This window comes from Mandrillus leucophaeus, unplaced genomic scaffold (assembly GCF_000951045.1).
Source record: "Mandrillus leucophaeus isolate KB7577 unplaced genomic scaffold, Mleu.le_1.0 Scaffold1135, whole genome shotgun sequence".
In the NCBI taxonomy this organism is placed as follows: Eukaryota; Metazoa; Chordata; class Mammalia; order Primates; family Cercopithecidae; genus Mandrillus; species Mandrillus leucophaeus.
In genome coordinates, this window is record NW_012099599.1 from 660,465 (window position 1) to 675,429 (window position 14,965).

A 14,965-nucleotide genomic window follows, 5' to 3' on the forward strand; every position below is an offset into this window, starting at 1 on the left:
AAGGAAGGAAGGAAGGAAGGAAGGAAGGAAGGAAGGAAGGAAGGAAGGAAGGAAGGAGAAAGCGAGCGAGCCCTCCCTGGTGAGATATGACCAGTTCCCAGTTCACTGGGCTTAGGACTCTTCCCTAACCCAGCATGAGTAGGGACCTTGTCCTTCCTGCTTCCTGACATCCCCTCAGTGCCCAGGTCAGCTTATGGTGCTTAGTAGGCACAAAATAAGTACTTGTTTGATGAATGTATTTATAGCTGAACATACAAACAAACTTTGCCATAGGCAGAGAATTTTTAAAACTGTACCGTGGGATGAGACCTGTTTTAAGATAAGACCCACTTGCAGAAGGAGAATATTTGCTGTGTCTGATTGTTCTGAACCGGTCATCAACAATACCATAAGCTGATTCACAGGGAGCAAGTCAGAAAGAGGTTTCTGATAATTACTCAGTAAGTGTTAAGTAACTAGTCAGTCAACAAGAAGAATGTCTAGTTTCCAAGCCATGTCCACTGCTAGATGTTTGTTTCTGTGCTTCCTCTTCTCTAGGTGTTCGAAGGCAACTTCAGGGAGCTACCTCCCAACTTATTGGTAATATGTCTTCAGTCTTCCAGTTTTTAAATATTCAGCTCTGGGCTAGAGCCTGGATTGGGGTTTAGTCACAGCAAAACACAATCATGCTGGGTAATGCCTTAGGAAGGAGAGCATGTCACCCACAGAAAAAAAAACCTGAAACTTCTCAATTGTTCTACATGAAGTTTTTTGGGCCAGAATCCCTTTGACTTCACCCTAGTTGAGCAATCCAGGGGTCCACTGACCTGTGGGCTTGAAATTAGTTCAATTTTGGTCAAAGCAGGACCTTTAACTAATTTTGTTTAAGCTCATGAGTTGTATCCCCTGGGAGAAGTTTATTAAAAGTCCATGTCACATCATCTTTGGCGATTTCACAGAGGTATGAGTTTTAATCTCACTCCTAGTAGTGAGGAGGCCAAGCTGACCACCCAATATCTGCTGGGTTATCTAGCAGGCAGTTAAAGCCCATGCTGGTAAATCAGAGGCATTAAAAAGTGAAAAAGGTTTGCTCGCATGAAATTATCTAGAATTTTGCCATTAAAAAGTCTAGACAAAGCAACTTTAATTTTGGCATACTAAAAATGTATTTTTCAGTACACATGGCAGGGGGTGTGTGTAGGATGGGGTTATCTCTTCACATATTACAATCTCTAGAGGTCTTAATTTGGCCATGGCAGAAGTCTTTTTATGTATTCAAAGCATACCTGTAAGTTTCATATAGTCCTGTAGATTGCTAATGAATTTTTTCACATGAACTTTTGCTATCAGACAAATGTTGGCCATATTCACTAGTATGGCTTGATGGAGATATCTTCTGTTGTAAAGGTCCCCATCAACTAGGTAATGGCACATAAATTTTAAACAGTGGCTGGGTGCGGTGGCTCATGCCTATAATCCTGGCACTTTGGGAGGCTGAGGTGGGTGGATCACCTGAGGTCAGGAGTTCCAGACCAGCCTGGCCAACATGGTGAAACTCCGTCTCTACTGAAAATACAAAAATTAGCCAGGCGTAGTGGCACATGCCTGTAATCCCAGCTTTCAGGAGGCTGAGGCTGGTGAATTGCTTGAACCCAGGAGGCAGAGGTTACAGTGAAGCAAGATTGTGCCATTACACTCCAGCCTGGGCGACAAGAGCAAAACTTCATCTCAAAAAAAAAAAAATTTTTTTTTGTTTTTAAACAGCAAAGCAAAACAATAACAGAAATAACCCTAGGACACTGTAAGAGAAGCATTTCCTCGGGAAAATGCGCATGTATGCTGTTTGATTTGGACATTTTTCCCTGTGTTTCCATTGCACCCTGGGTGCAGCCTGAGTCATTGCTTTTGTCTTGCAGCTAGAAGCATATGAAATTGTTGATGACCAGCTAAGTCTGTTATGCTCCTGATGAAGGTTGCAGCTTCAGTGCTTATGAAGGCCAACCAAGTTTGACCTTTTCAAAGGGGAACAGTAAGGGATGCTAGATGTTTGGCTGCAAATCCCTTGCAACTACTATGAAAACATCAACATGTGTATACTCTAGGGATGATGGGTGAAACTTTATTGTATGCATAGGATTAAAAGTGAAATCCCTGCTTTCGGCAGAATGTATGTTTCTATCATGGGAAACATGGAGGTGGAATCTGGTTATAATGTCCACACAGCTGTAACTTTACATCTCTTTCAAACTACCTCACTGATGCAGGCTACTAAAGTTTGTGATAAATATGAAAACAGTTTTGGGGTGCATTGCCTCATATTCTTTTCCTCTGATAAGAGATGCCATTGACAAAATTTGTTGATTGATTGCTTTTTCCAGTAGCCCAGGATGGCTAGTTCTCATATTTGTGTTTTTTAACCTAAGTGACCAAATGTCTATTTGTAGGGCTGGAGGAGTTACTTCAAGTAGAATTTGTATATCTTTGTAAGGGAGAAAAACAGGGCAACTTCTAAAACAACCACCCAGTTGCTCTAGTTTCTCTAAGATAGCAAACAGAGAAGCAGTTATTTATATTTAAAACAAAGAGATTTCTCTAATACCTTATATTTTTGTTGTTATAGTCAGTCCTTCCCAAACACCTCCAGCTTAGTGCCTTACTATCTTATATCAAAAGGAGAAAGTTGATCTCAGTCCATGTTAATGTATAGGATGATGAGTTCTTCAGTAGCAGAATCCATGTCTTGTTTGCATTTCAATCCTGACCCGGACAGAGGAGGTCTTTAGTAGTCTCTTGGGGAATGTTTGTAGCACTAACCTAGAAATCTGGTGGACTGTGTCAAAGAAGCCAAGTTTTAGCACTAGAAGGGACTTCATCATCTGTCTAATTATTCCTTCTGCTGATGAAGAAGTTGAACCCCAGTGAAGTTTCATGCAGATTAAATGTGACTCCATGTTCCTATTACTCTGCCCTAGATTGAGCAGGAGGTACTGCTAGTCCATGATTGCCGATTAATAAACCTAAAAATCCTCGTGTAAAACAGAAGTGTCAAAAAAAAGTAGAGTGTGATTAAAAATCCACTTGAAGCAAGGGATTAAACAATGCAGAAGCAAGCTGTCTTATTGGCATTGAGAACATTTTTCTTTCTGGGGGCCAGTACACCACATTGTTGATTTTTCCCTTTTGTAAGAGCTATTTTGGTGCTGTGTCTTGGGCAAAGTCCAAGTTTTCAACAAGTTTAGCCTCTAGAGCCTTATGTGAATAAGGCAAGGTGTCATATGCCCATGACAACTGATGGACCCAGAAAAAAATCTTCCCCATCAGTCGTGTTGTGATCATGAGTGCAGGCCAGAGCCTGCAAATCCTATTACTCAGACAGAGGTGGTGGCCAGACTTCTGTCACCTCACTGATGGTGCTAAGCCCAGACTCAATTCTGGCTCCAGCCTCATTCAGCTGAGTTATCTTAGCTGCTCTTTTTTTTTTTTTTTTAAATAGCTCTTAGATTCTGGTTAAGAATCATTTTAGGCTCTCTTGAGAACAGACATGAACCTGATGTTCCTGGCATTCCCCATGGCTGCTTAATTCTCTCCTACTCCATTTCCAGACCAGCTTGGAGCCTTAGATCTGTCTGGTTGGATTCCAGACCCTGCAGTAGTGGGTATGCAGTGATGTGGGGACAATCAGAGAACGAGAACCTGGTTGCCCCACTCTTTTCTACTCTCCAGTCTTCTGTTTTAGATAGTCCTTCAGCCTCTGGTCTTCTGCTAGCTGACTAGGTGACCTGGGCTCTGTTCTTTCCTAGGTAAATAGAGTTAGGAGTGAAAGATCCTCCAGGTCATTTCTGCCTGTATCTTATGGTCTCTGCCTGACCTTTTATCTGTCAAGGCAATAACATCTCATTGGAGGTGTAGGTTTATCTGATAACTCTGCCTTTTCCTCTGCCTTTCTTACTCATTTCTGTTCCTCCAAGAAATGCAGTGAGCTGAAATGATTCTCACTTTCTTGCTGTATGTATGTGTGTATCAATATGTGCATATACACACATGCACACACATGTACATGTTATATATATATACACACACACACATATATACACAAATTATATAAATAAAAAAATATATAAAACAAATTGCTACTGGAATTTCTCCAGGATCATAATAATATTTAGTCATGTGTTTCTGAGAAATAATTTAATTCCCTAAATAAAAATAGGTGGAATTTATCTAGGAAGTTTCCTCCTTTCTATCATTCAAAACTGTGGAATAACACAGTTTACTAGTTAAAATCTTTATAGGAGACTGCGAAACTTGTATATTTTCTAGATGAGATTCTTTGTGGTGTGTTTTTTTAAAGCTTTCCATTTGCAAAAGTTTTGACCAATACATATGTTTTTATGCCTGAGTGATAATGTATGAGTGTGGCTTTTAACCTGGATAGAATGTTTTTCATCTCCCACACTTTGTCAAGGCTGAATTAATTTAGACTTAAGGATGAATATCGGCGAGGAAACTGGTGTGAAATTGTGAGCATTGCAAATTGTCAGAGTGAGGAGTCAGTACTTTAAATTCTCTTGATGGAATATAAAATACAGCAGAAAGCAGGGGCGGGGTTAACTGACAACTGCAGGTGGACAGGAATGAAAGAACTGGGGATGGCGGGAGGAAACGAGTCGGCCCACTGCCGTGGTCTCATGTGGCTGGAGAAACAGAGAGGCTCCTCGGATTCAGAAATATTCAAAAATGAGTAGAAAGGATTGCAGATAACAAATCAAGTCAATCACTGCTAATGGGCATGGGGTTTCTTCTGGGGTGATGAAAAATGTTCTAAAATTAATCATGGTCATGGTTGCACAATGCTGCGAATATACTACCCCTCCTGAATTCTCCTCTTTAAGTGGGTAAATTTGATGGTATGTGAATTATATCCCAATAAAGCTGTGGTATAAAATCCAGTCAGTCAGACACTAGCCAAAACAATGGAAGAAGGTAAAAGTGAAATTCCTTTCTGTGTCAGGAATGAAGTTGTCTCCCTTTGGATGTCTGGGCTTTGTAGGATGAAGCTTCTACCTTGATTTTTGAGGCCTGTTTGTGTTCCTGGTGTTCATCATCAAAATCAGTGTTTTCAATACTCTTTTTAAAGTATTTTAGCCAGGCACGGCACCTCACTCCTGTAATCCCAGCACCTTGGGAGGCCGAGGCAGGTGGATCACCTGAGGTCAGGAGTTCGAAACCAACCTGACCAACAAGGTGAAACCCCGTCTCTACTAAAAATACAAAAATTAGCCAGGCGTGGTGGCGCGCACCTGTAATCCTAGCTACTTGGGAGACTAAGACAGGAGAATTGTTGGAACCCGCGAGGCAAAGGTTGCAGTGAGCTGAGATTGTGCCACTGCACTCCAGCCTGGGCAAAGGAGCATGACTCCGTCTCAAAAAAAAGAGAATTTTATTGGATAAAGACCATGCTGTTGTATTATGGTGTAAACTACTGCTTGACTTTAATTTTTCCCAGTATTTTGTTAATACTGTAGCATAAAAACTACGTATGTATTATGTTAACATATAAAACAATAGTCAACATTTGCCAATGAATTACCTACAAGATGCCAGATACAGGGTTAAATATTTTATGTATTTTGTGACATTTAGCTCTTAAAATAGCCCTATGAGGTTGGTACTATTTTTATCCTATAGACTGGGGCTCTCCAAGGGGTTAAAAGCTGTGCTTGAAGCAACCCTGATGGCGAGCGGTGGGGCTTAGACACAGTAATGCCGGGTCCTCTGACCAGACCCCATGCGCTGGATGTAGGACCCGAGAGCCTTGAGGGTATGTGATGCTTGCTGTGAGATTCTGGGTAAATAACTGCATACCCTTTACCTATCAAAGAAGAGGATGAGGCCGGGTGTGGTGGCTCACGCTTGTAATACCAGCACTTTGGGAGGCCGAGGCAAGTGGATCATGAGGTCAAGAGATTGAGACCATCCTGGCCAACATGATGAAACCCTCTCTCTACTAAAAATAAAAATAAAAAATAAAAAAAAAATTAGTGGGGCGTGGTGGTGCATGCCTGTAGTCCCAGCTTCTTGGGAGGCTGAAGCAGAAGAATTGCTTGAACCCAGGAGGCAGAAGTTGCAGTGAGCTAAGATCCCACCACTGCACTCCAGACTGGGTGACAGAGCGAGACTCTGTCTCAAAAAAAAAAAAAAAAAAAAAAAGAGGGGAGAGGATGAGACAGGAAGGCTAAGGTTCTTTTTGGGTCTATCTAAGCTGCGATTCTATTTGAAAGCCATTTCTGAACAGCCCTCTTTTCCAAAGTCCAGTGGACACAGCAGCCATCCTCAGCACTGAAGACAACACCTGGGGACTCCTTATGCAACGGCAAAATGGTGTGTCCATCATTAAAGGGACAAAGCCAAAAAGTTTCACAAGTTAAGCATTTAGAAAGAACACCTGGCTGGGCGCAGTGGCTCACGCCTGTAATCCCAACACTGAGAGGCCGAGGCAGACCAGGCTGACCAATATGGTGAAACCCCTTCTCTACTAAAAATACAAAAATTAGCCAGGCATGGTAGCAGGCATCTGTAATCCCGGCTACTCGGGAGGCTGAGGCAGGAGAACCGTTTGAACCTGGGAGGTGGAGCTTGCAGTGAGCTGAGATCACACCATTGCACTCCAGCCTGGGTGACAGAGGGAGACCCCGTCTCAACAAAATAAAAATTGAAATTAAAAAGATAATAAAAAGCACACCCATTTGGTCAAAAGTCTTGATTTTTAGTAGCTATTACTATGGTGCATAGAGCATTTCCTGGGGAAAGATTGCTTTTCAAAACTGTGTCTTTAAATTCATTTTCTTACATGTGCGTACTAAGGGTGTGTTTTTCTAAGTACCTTGACACATGTTTCTTGTAAGATGATCGCTACGTGTTCCAAATTTAAGAAGAATCTTCGCTGCCTTCTCTAGTTCGCCAACAACATCTTAAAAAATTCTAGATGTAAAGGAAATTTGATCTTTAATTTGACCCAGCATTGATATTTTATGTGCTGCGGAAATAAAGGAATGGTGTAATTTATCTTAGGTTCGTTGATGATATAAGAGCAGAATCATACAATTTATAATTTCAAATGGACTTAATTTAAAAATAACATTGGATCTATGAATATAGAATTTTCATTCATCTCAAAGAATTGTAACAAGATTTACAAAAGGGTTTATATATTATATATAGGGTTTAAACATGACATCTTTATATATTATATATGTTATATATAATATAGATATAGATGGAGATAGATGTGAATATAGGTATAGATTCATTACTATTATTGAAATAATACCCAAACAAAGGACATTTTAAATCATTAATAAAAGCAAATGCGTTTCATTTAGCAACAAACTCTACCTTGAAAGATGAATTTGGACTGGGTGCAGTGGCTCACGCTTGTAATCCCAGCACTTTGGAAGGCTGAGGCAGGAGGACTGCTTGAGCTCAGAGGTTCAAGACCAGCCTGGGCAACATGGAGAAACCCTGTTTCTACAGAAAAATACAAAAATTAGCTGGGTATGGTGGTGCACACCTGTAGTCCCAGTTACTTGGGAAGCTGAGGTGGGAAGATGGCTTGAGCCTGGGAGGCGGAGGTTGCAGTGAGCAGAGATTACACCACTGCACTCCAGCGTGGGTGACAGAGCATGACCCTGTCTCAAAAAAAAAAGAAGAATTTGATTTCTGTTTTGAATAAGATAGGGTCGGTTGAACTTAGTGCATTATTACATGGAAGCACTGGGGATGTGACCTACAGATGTTCTACCACATTTCTATGGAGAGCAACACATTTTGCTGTTTCAAACCAGGACACAAGCACACCTGTGCCTTAAAGGCACTGAGAGCTCTGGAGGCAATGGGTAAACTTTCCAGTCAGGGAAGCCTTTGATGAGACGACAACCCACATACCTTCCCTTTTCTACCTCCTGTTATTTATTTTTTTCCTCTTCACAGTGTCCATCATCCAGGATAAAGAAAAATAAAAGGAAGAGAAGGGGGGAAAGGGGAAAGTTAAATTGCAAGAAGCACCGAGAACTTGTTTTTTTCTCAGAGGTAAGGTCAAGGACCAGGAAAGTAGGGAAGAGTTGAAAAGGAAGAGATGAAATGGTATTGAGGAGGAAAGACAGGAGATAAGGAGAGGAAGTTACCTAATTATTACACATTTCATGTTAAACATTTTACATTTTCTATTAAAGGTCATTTCACATCCCATTGCATGGTGTGTCCTTGTCGTGGGGGATGTCCATTTCAGTCACAGATGGTAGGAACACATTCGGTGCTGCCTGAATGAAATGTTGTCTTGGAAATGGTATCCCTCTGAAGGAAGGTATAGTCTCTTCTTAGCTCTTTCCTGGCAGTCAGAAGGAGTGGTTTCTGCTTTATAAGTTGTATTAGTCCATTCTCACGCTGCTAATAACGACATATCAAAAGCTGGGTAATTTGTAAAGGAAAGAGGTTTAATTGACTCACAGCTGCGCATAGCTGGGAAAGCCTCATAATCATGGCAGAAGGTGAAGGGGAAGCAAGACATATCTTACATAGCAGCAGGCAAGAGAGCATGTGCAGGGGAACTCCCCTTTATAAGGCCATTAGATCTTGTGAGACTTATTCACTGTCGTGAGAACAGCACAGGAAAGACCCGTCCCGTGATTCAATTACCTCCCACTGGGTCCCTCCCAAGATGAGATTTGGGTGGGGACACAGCCAAGCCATATCACTCTGCCCCGGCCCCTCCCAAATCTCACATCCTCACATTTCCAAACTAATCCTGCCTTCCCAACAGTCCCTCAAAGTCTTAACTCATTCCAGCATTAACTCAAAAATCCACAATCCAAAGTCTCATCTGAGACAAGGCAAGTCCCTTTTGCCTATGAGCCTGTAAAATCAAAGGCAAGTTGGTTACTTCCCATATACAATGGGATACAGGCATTGGGTAAATATACCCATTCCAAATGGGAGAAATTGGCCAAAACAAAGGGACTACAGGCCCCATGAAAGTCCAAAATTCAGCAGGGCAGTTGGCTGGATCTTACAACTCCGAAACGATCTCCTTTGACTCCATGTCTCACATCCAGGTCACACTGATGCAAGAAGTGGGTTCCCATGGTCTTGGGAAGCTCTGGCTCTGTGACTTTGCAGGGTATAGCCCCTGCTGCTGGCTGCTTTTAAGGGCTGGCATTGAGTGTCTGTGGCTTTTCCAGGTGCATGGTACAAGGTGTTGGTGGATCTACCATTCTGGGGTCTGGAGGCTGGTGGCCCTCTTCTCACAGTTCCACTAGGCAATGCCCTAGTGAAGACTCTGAGTAGGGGCTCCCACCCCACATTTGCCTTCTGTACTGCTCTAACAGAGGTTCTCTATGATGGCTCTATGCCTGCAGCAAATTTCTGCCTAGACATTCAAGCATTTCCATACATCCTCTGAAATCTAGGTGGAGGTTCCTAAACCTGAATTCCTGACTTCTGTGTGTTCACAGGCCCAGCACCACGTGGAAACCACCAAGGCCTGGGACTTGCACCCTCTGAAGCAATGGCCTGAGCTATACATTGGCCCCTTTTAGCCATGGCTGGGACACAGGGCATCAAGTCCCAAGACTGCACAAGGCAGCAAGGCCCTGGGCCCAGTCCATGAAACCATTTTTTTCCTCCTAGGCCTCCAGGCCTGTCATGGGAGGGGCTGCCATGAAGACCTCTGACATGCCCTGGAGACATTTTCCTCATTGTCTTGGTGATTAACATTTGACTCCTAATTATTTATGCAAATGTCTGCAGCCAGCTTGAATTTCTCCTCAGAAAATGGGGGTTTTTCTTTTCTATCGTATTGTTAGGCTGCAAATTTTCTGAGCTTTTATGGCCTGCTTCCTCTTGAACACTTTGCTGCTTAGATTTCTTCCACCACATGCCCTAAATCATCTCTCTCAAGTTCAAAGTTCCACACACCTCTAGGGCAGGGGCAAAATGCTACCCTTCTCTTTGCATAGCAAGAGTGATCTTTATTCCAGTTCCCAAGTTCCTCATCTTTATTTGAGACCATCTCAGCCTGAACTTTATTGTCCATATCACTATCAGCATTTTGGTTAAAGCCATTCAACAAGTCTCTAGGAAGATCCAAATTTTCCCACATTTTCCTATCTTCTTCTGAGCCCTCCAAATTGTTCCAACTCCTGCCTGTTACCCAATTCCAAATTCACTTCCACATTTTCAGGTATCTTTATAGCAGTGACCCATTATTTACTGTATTAGTCCATTTTCATCCTTCTATGAAGAAATATCCAAGACTCGGTAATTTATAAAGAAAAATAGGTTTAATGGACTCACAGTTTCACATGGCTAGAGAGGCCTCACAATCATGGCAGAAGACAAAGGAGAAGCAAAGGCACAGCTTGCATGGTGGCAGGCAAGAGAGCGTGTGTAGGGGAACTGCCCTTTATAAAACCATCAGATCTCATGAGACTTATTCACTGTCATGAACAGCATGGGAAAAACCCACCCCATGATTCAATTACCTCCCACTGGGTCCCTCCCACAACACATGGGAATTATGGGAGCTACAGTTCAAGATGGGATTTGGGTGGGGACACAGCCAAACCATATCAGAAGTTCAAACTCTCCTAGCCCCATCAGGCTACTATCATAAAGATTTTTAGTATTTACTTGATTACTGTTATGAGTCCACTACCTCTTACCTAGACAGCTATTAGATAGCTGAAAATGTTAGCTGAAATTATGAGAGACTTTTAAAGTCCATTTCCTCCCCCTCAAATACTATGGCAAGTTGACAGGTGATATTATAGCAACTAGTCCAAAGATCAAATAGTCAAGTGAAATCAGAATAGTAAAATTGTTTTGTTCAGATATGCATAGGCAAGGTGATCTTTAGAGCTATATATTTCCACTGTTATTGTTGAGAGTTCTATAAAACAAACCATCAGGATGACCTGACCGCAGTCACTGAGTTTAGATGTTTAGATGACAAAGTTTATGCAAAGCCGTGTGCCCAAATGGTTATTTGTGGTCAGAGAAAACACTCTTCATAAGGAACCATTGATAGTGAACTTTTCGATCTCGCTGAAGCCTTTATCACGTCCTTTTGACCTGCCTTTATTGCAGCGGTTATTTCCCTTTCCACATCTTGATAGACTTAGAAACTGCCCCAAGGCCACTATTACTTCAAAGGAGTAATATTTCTTCCATCTTGCCTGTGATTTCTCTTTGCTCTGGGCTCTAGATTTTGAAAATATGTGGATGCAGTGACTTCAGTCTGATACTCTATCTGGGGCATGTAATGTGTTTTCTGCTAATTCCCTCAGTTCCATCAGGGATATTTCTTTGCCAGAATTATTTGGCAAGAATCTGCTGAAGAATTACTTTCAGCTTTGTTTGTGGTTACTAGATTAAATTGGAATTTTCTGCATCTCTCCGTGATTCAAAGATTCTATGGAGGGGCTAAGGCCCAGGCTGTATTTATGCCTGTAAACATAACATGTGTTTATGCCAGTAAACATGAAGAAGTCCAGGCTGGGCCGGGCACGGTGGCTCACGCCTGTAATCCCAGCACTTTGGGAGGCCGAGGCAGGCAGATCACGAGGTCAGGAGATCAAGACCATCCTGGCTAACATGGTGAAACACCATCTCTATTTAAAAAAAAAAAATTAGCTGGGTATGGTGGCAGGCGCCTGTAGTTCCAGCTACTTGGGAGGCTAAGGCAGGAGAATGGTGGGAACACAGGAAGTGGAGCTTGCAGTGAGCCGAGATCACGCCACTGCACTCCAACCTGGGCAACAGAGTGAGACTCTGTCTCAAAAAAAAAGCAGTCCAGGCTGGGTGCGGTGGCTCACCCCTGTAATCTCAGCACTTTGGAAGGCTGAGGTGGGCAGATCACTTGAGTTCAGAAGTTAGAGACCAGCCTGACCAACATGGTGAAACCCCGACTCTACTAAAAATACAAAAATTACCCAGATGTCATGGTAGGCACGTGTAATCCTACCTGCTCAGGAGGCTGAGGCATGAGAATCACTTGAACCTCGGACGTGGAGATTGTGGTGAGCCAAGATCACGCCACTGCACTCCATCCTGGGCAACAGAGTGAGACTCTATCTCAAAAAAAAAATTAAGATGTCCAGGCAGGTGCAGTGGCTCACATCTATAATCCCAGCACTTTGGGAGACCGAGGTGGGAGGATTGCTTGAGGACAGGAGTTTGAGACCAGCCTGAACAAGATGGCAAGATCCCCATCTCTACAAATAATTTTTTAAAATTAGCCAGGCATGGTGGCACATGCCTGTGGACCCAGCTACTTGGTAGACTGAGGTGGGAGAATCACTTGAGCCCAGGCCATTGAGGCTGCAGTGAGCCATGATCATGTCACTGCACTCCAGCCTAGGCAACAGAACAAAATCATGTCTCAAAACAAATAAATCAGAGGCCTGGATGCATGCAGCACAGGGTCAGATACTGAGGGCCCAGGGCTTCAGTGCATCCTCCCAGTGTGTGGCGGACAATTGTGATCTAGCACTGACACGGTGAAAAGAGCTAAGGCATGGACATGTGTGTGGCCCTCTCTGGGCTTACACTTAGAGAAGCATCTCATAGGAGAGAGAGTGAAGCCAGTGTCATAAGAGCAGTGCCAACCCCGTGCTTTGGGCATGTGGAGAGATTCATTCCGGCTGAGGAATCTGGAAGGGAGTTATGGGGGGAATGCAATTGACCTGGGGATGCAAGGATGAGGAAGATTTAGGGGGGCACTAAGGGAAAGCTCAAGCCAGGGAGTCAGATGGGCTGTGACCAACTTGCCGCTGTTTGCCTGAGACTTTCCTGGCTTTAGCGGTGAAAGCTCCTGTCCTAGTGATGTAGGCACATCCCAAAATTGGGGCTCAGCCCAGGAGGATTCTCAGTTTTGTACAGGAAAGAATGTGAGAGCAAGACAACAGGGTAAAATGGCTGCTCCAGAGACAGAGCAGGGCTACCTATAGGCAGAGTGGCCCTTGTGGATTGCGGGCTAGCTACATTTACAGCTACTTCTTAATTATGCACTAAAGAAAGGGTGTGATATTCATGAATTTTCCAAAAAAGGGGTGTGGAGTTCCTGCAACCACGGGTTCTTCCAACTATATAAGGTATATTGATATATTGTGTATAATGAGCAGTGAGAGCACCTAGAGGTGCTTTTCTTTGCCATCTTGATTTTAGCTGATTTCTTTACTGCTTCCGGTTTTGATCAGTGGGATCCTGACGGATGCACAGAAAACAAGTCCTACTTCTCTCCTACCTCAGTAGAAACCTCCTCAGTCCCGAGCAAAGTAGGATGGTTAGTCATCCTAGGCAAAAATACTGTATGATCCTGGTATCCAGTGCCCAGCTAGCAGCTCTCTCCACCTTTGGCAGGGATGGCAGGGAGGTGTTTTGTTTTGTTTTGTTTTGTTTTGTTTGAAACAGGGTTTCACTCTGTCACCCAGGCTGGAGTGCAGTGGTACCATGATGACTCACTATAACCTCTGCCTCCTGGGCCCAAGCGATCCTCCCATCTCAGCCTCCCAAGTAGCTGGGATTATAGGTGTGCACAACTATGCCTGGCTAATTTTTGTATTTTTAGTAAGATGGGGTTTTGAGCTCAAGTGATCCACTTGCCACGAGCTCTCAAAGTGCTGGGATTACAGATGTGAGCCACCGTACCTGGCCAGGAAGCATTCTTTTTTTTAAAAACTTTCCAGAGGGCAGCTTTTAAACTAATTTTTCGAAAGCAACTAATTCCAACTTAGCCATATAGCCTATGATACTGTGAAATTTCCCAGTTACTGGAAACTCAGTGTGAATGATGGCTTAAGGCTCTAGAACGTCTCCATATGCTTGGGTGAGATTTTGTTGTGAGTGTCCCTTAATGCACTGTCTTGTTTGAGTGGCTACAAAACTAACCACAGTGACTATTCCCTAAAAGTCTGAGTCTCACAGACAGAGTTTGTCTGTGACTGTGACCATCTTTTCTGTGCTTCAGTTTCTCTTTCTGCAGAAAGAAAACTTCTCCTAAAATGGATCTCTAACATATTTTTAATGAAGTTGTGCCTAGACTCTGTGACTTTGGAAACTCAAGATATAATTAAAGGTATGAAAGGTAAAGAAATGCCCTAATCTTTATACAGCATTTACTCTAAGTTTTTACTTTATTTTGTTCAGTCTTTCAGTCTTTTCCTTGTTAAAAATATACATATTGAGGCCGGGCACAGTGGCTCACACCTGTAATCCCAGCACTTTGGGAGGCCGAGGCCGGCGGATCATAAGGTCAAGAGATTGAGACTAGCCTGGCCAACATGGTGCAACCCTGTCTCTACTAAAAATACAAAAATTAGCTGAATGTGGTGGTGGGTGCCTATAATCCCAGCTACTTGGGAGGCTGAGGCAGGAGAATCGCTTGAACCCGGGAGGCAGAGGTTGCAGTGAGCTGAGATCGTGCCACTGCACTCCAGCCTGGGCGACAGAGGGAGACTCTCTCTCTCAAAAAAAAAAAAAAAAGTGTGTATTTTATATATATATATATAGATATATATATATGCATACATACAGGGTTTCACTACTTTGGTCAGGCAGATCTCAAACTCCTGGACTCAAGCGATCCACCCTCCTTGGCCTCTCTAAATGCTGAGATTACAGTCTTGAGCCATCACACCTGGCAGTTTTCTACTTTATTTAGGAACCACTCTTCTTTCTCAAAATCCCCCTTGTAGACTTTCCTTGACATCTCATTGTCAGAACTGGGTCACGTGGGTCATTCCCAGGTACAAATATGACTGAGAAAGTATTTGACTTTCTATTCTGTATTGCAGGAGTCAACAAACTGTCTCTGTAACTACCAAGATAATAAATAGCTTTGGCATTGTAGGCCTTTTGGTCTCTGTTACGACTAAACTCTGCCTTTAGAGTGCAAAAGCAGCCATAGATAATATATAAATGAACAAATGTG